Raw genomic sequence first — 4,459 nt, forward strand, 5'->3', positions numbered from 1 at the left:
TGCACAGAGGAGGAGGAGGAGGAGGAGGAGGAGGAGAGCACTCAGGAAGGAGGGAAGGGCTGGAGGAAAGACAATGTGAACGAGGGAAACACAGGAGGACATTGACACACGAAAATTAGGTTTGCATTTTATTTCAAATTTTTATTAAGGCAAGATAAATATTAGATAGATAGATTGTAGATAAATTGATAATGAGATAGTTAAAAAGATATATATTAGATACATAGATTATTTCATAAATAGATAGATAGATATGAAATAGATAGATAATAGATAGATAAAAAGATTATAGATAGATAATAGTTAGATTATAGATGGATATGAAATAGATAGAACAATGTAAAGAGGTATAGAATAGATATAAAGATGATAGATAGATAGATAATAGATATATATGAAATAGATAGATAGATATGAGATAGATAGGTAGATGATAGATAGATAGATAGATAGATAAAAGTTATACATGCACGCATCAAGCTCTCTGCAGAACTTTCCCCAAATAAGTTGGAATCCCAAAACTTAAAACCCCACATGTCAGACATTTATAGTACATGCTGTCAATATGCCAGGTGTCCCAGATAACACTTTAAAATTCTTGTTATTAAAAAAATAATAAACTCTTGAAATGTTACAAAGTGTTGATCGTTGAGGGTCTCAGTGCTGATACCCCCACTCTGGAGCGCACTTCGTTCCCCAACTCACAACTATTTCATATCGACTTTTGTCGTGTCCCAGTACAGAACGTGGTTCTGTACAGTTCCTAAAGTCCCCTCAGGTAGAGTCCCTCAAGTCCACAGGGCTCTCCTGCAGGATCCCCCTAGGTCAGTGGTGAGCAACCTTTATATTCAACTGAGCCAAATCTCGCCAAAACCACGATTGAAATAAATTTTGAGAGCCACATTTTTAAAACCGAAAATACATAGGATGGTACACTGTTTTTAGTTTCAATAAGTTTTTATAGAGAATATTCTGCATGTAAGTATCCACATAGGTCGGGAGGATACAAATAACACATCTAATAAAACAAAAACTTTAGAACGATATTATTTATCGATAACGTTAAATTCCGTAAAATTTGCCTTACAATGTAGAGAGAATTACATCCTGACAAATTGGGATCTGTGGATGACGCACTGGTATTTATCTGTGGATGACGCATATATGGCATCTTATGTGTGTGTAAATAGTATTATAAAATTAGTGGGGCTCATCATGGATATTTTAAGCAGGGTTCTCCACCTTGATGGATACACCCAAACAGTAGGCAAGAAGTAAAAGTAATAAAACAGGCATGCACACATTGCACTGGCTCTGCAGTCAAATTGAATAAAAGTAAAAAATGACAACATAAAATGAAATAAAAATCAAGATACAACTAAAAAAGTACATATAAAAGTATGTGAAAACACACTCAAATAGTCCTCACTGGTACTGTTATATATTGACCTCAGAACCTGGCCACTAACTTATTTTGCTGGCTCCTAGATTACAATATTCCACAATTTTATGTCCACACCTCCCTTTTCACATCAACCCTTTTTATGTCAATTCCACAATGTCACATTTCTGCCCCTCGTGTCACATTTCTCCCCCTCGTGTCCCATTTCTGCCCCTCGTGTCACATTTCCCCCCCTCATGTCACATTTCTCCCCCTCGTGTCACATTTCTGCCCCTCGTGTCACATTTCCCCCCTCATGTCACATTCCCCCTCCCCCTCCATGATGGCCATCACGCCTTTCTTTTTACCCTGCCCTGTTCACTAGTGTTGCTCACGAATATTCGCAATTCGAATATTATTTGCGAATATCGCATATTCGCGAATTTGCGAATTTCGCGAATATAGCGCTATATATTCGTAATTACGAATATTGGTGTTTTTTTTTTTCACAGTACACATCACAGTGATCATCCCTCTCTGCTTCCAGCTTGTGTGGTGTAAAGAAGGCTCTAATACTACTGTGTGAGACTGGCGTGCGAAAATTCGCATATGCGAAAATTAGCATATGCTAATTTTCGTATATGCGAATTATCGCGTATGTTAATTTTGAATATGCTAATATTCACATATGTTGATTTTCGTATATGCGTATTTTCGCATATGCGAAAATAAAACGAGAATATAACGAATATGCGAATATTCGCGAATATATGACGAATATTCGTCCATATATTCGCGAATATTCGCGAATTTGAACATGGCCTATGCCGCTCAACACTACTGTTCACATCTCTCATTTCCATAGTTAGGAACACTTAATTCATAATCACCCCCCCTCCCATGATGGCCATCAGTCACCCCTTTCATTTGTCTCTCCCTGGCCCTGCCCACATCTCTCATTTCCAAGTTCCAGAGGCATATAGTTCATATTCATCCCCTCTCCCCCCTCCTCCATTCCCCCCCAACCCTTCCTTTTTCTGTCACAGAAATTGAGTCCCCAGAGGCAGGCAGGCCAGGCCATTGCTACACTTACTGGATGACACGCTGCTGATTTGGGAGGCACAGTCTTCTACTGAGGGCGGCAGACAGAGAGAGGATGCTGCCTCGCCGCTGCGGAGCTACACAGAAAGTCACGCCCCCCCTCCTATACCACATGACCCGACTGGAGCTGTGTGGAGCCGGCCGCCGGGGCTGCACACAGGGCGCGCACTGACAGAGGCTAGCTGCAGAGTCCTGACTTTTGGGGAGGCCGCCCGAGAGGAGGGAGGGGAGCGGGCGCCCGGCACACAGAAGAGCTGCATTAAAATGTGTAAAGAGCCGCGGCTTGCCGACTACTGCCCTAGGTCATTATTATGATTTCTATTGTACATTAATTCTGTAAGTTTATTATTGGTATTGTACAGTGAATATAAGCTATGTGCAAAGGTTGTTAGGATGTTCAAACTGTATAGGACCTTCCTAAGGTCATGTGATATGTCATGTGCAGTGTGATCACATGTAGTGTTGCTCGCGAATATTCGCAATTCGAATATTATTCGCGAATATCGCATATTCGCGAATTCGCGAATTTCGCGAATATAGCGCTATATATTCATAATTACGAATATTCGTATTTTTTTTTTTTTTTTTCTTCACAGTACACATCACAGTGATCACCCCTCTCTGCTTCCAGCTTGTGTGGTGTAAAGAAGGCTGTAATACTGTGTGAGACTGGCGTGCGAAAATTCGCATATGTGAAAATTAGCATATGCTAATTTTCGCATATGCGAATATTCGCGTATGTTAATTTTGCATGTGCTAATTTTCGCATATGTTAATTTTCGCATATGCGAAAATAAAACGAGCATGTGCGAATATTCGCGAATATATGACGAATATTCGTCCATATATTCGCGAATATTCGCGAATTCGAATATGGCCTATGCCGCTCAACACTAATCACATGATATACCATGAGTTCCAGGGGCACAGGTAACCCCAGGCAATAAGCTACCAATGAGCTTTAGTCCAGCCCCCTGATATATAAAGGACTGTAGTCTCCACACTAGTGCTCTTGGTTTCTGCTCTCTTAGAAGCGAGCACAAGTCCTGTACAAGTTCAGTCCAGTCCAGCTAGGCCAAAGCCTACAAGTCTGCAGCCACATCTAATCTGTAAGTCTTGTCTATGTCTACAAGTCAAGTCTCTACTGTCCCTACCAAAGTCATAACAGTAGCACAGTGGCTGCATCATCATTATCATCACTACTAATCCAAGCAAGCATGAGAGGTTCCCTGTGTCCCGGTCACCTCTGTGGAAGTTGGCTATCTGTAAGACATGTTATGCTGCCTTCTTCAGTAAAGTTCCAGTTGCATCAAAACCTGCTTTGGACTCTCATCTAATATATGCCGTTTCTGGGTTGGTTGTCGGCGGTGCCCTACACCATACAACCACACCCTGGCGTCACGAACACTAGGGGGTTAATACCATCTGGCCCCACCGCCTACACCGCTATACCCCATAGGTCCCGCCATACATTGTGGGTCACCACAACTTTGGCGTCACAAACAGGATACGGGTGTGTGCGTTACCCACTCAACCACCAGGCCACCCCCAACAGGATACGGGTGTGTGTCAAGTGCAAGTTGCCTCAAGTCCTCTCCCCCAAGTCTGAACTGTGTCTAAGTCAAAATTGCATGCCATTGCGAAAAAGTGTGCGTCAGCAAAATGCACGGGACTGTGTCATTGAAATATGTTTCTGTGCTGGCGCTGAAAAAGTATGGGGGGAGGTGAAAATTACAGTATTGTCGGTGGTAAAGAAATCTGCAAAAGTTGGATTTACAATGTGCAAGATTAGGTTGGAGGCCATGTTGCGCGCCAAAATGTCTACAGTACCTCCAAGGGTTAACTTGCTGGTAGAGAAGCACGCCGAAGGTTCCCGCCAGAGCCAGCATCCCGCCCCCGGGCGTGGAATTAATGTCGTGGTGTCCAGCCCAAGATGGAACTTGAAAGGTCTGCCCCTTGTTGCCAGGGGACGGATGA

The sequence above is a fragment of the Hyla sarda genome, chromosome 7 (assembly GCF_029499605.1).
Source record: "Hyla sarda isolate aHylSar1 chromosome 7, aHylSar1.hap1, whole genome shotgun sequence".
NCBI lineage: Eukaryota > Metazoa > Chordata > Amphibia > Anura > Hylidae > Hyla > Hyla sarda.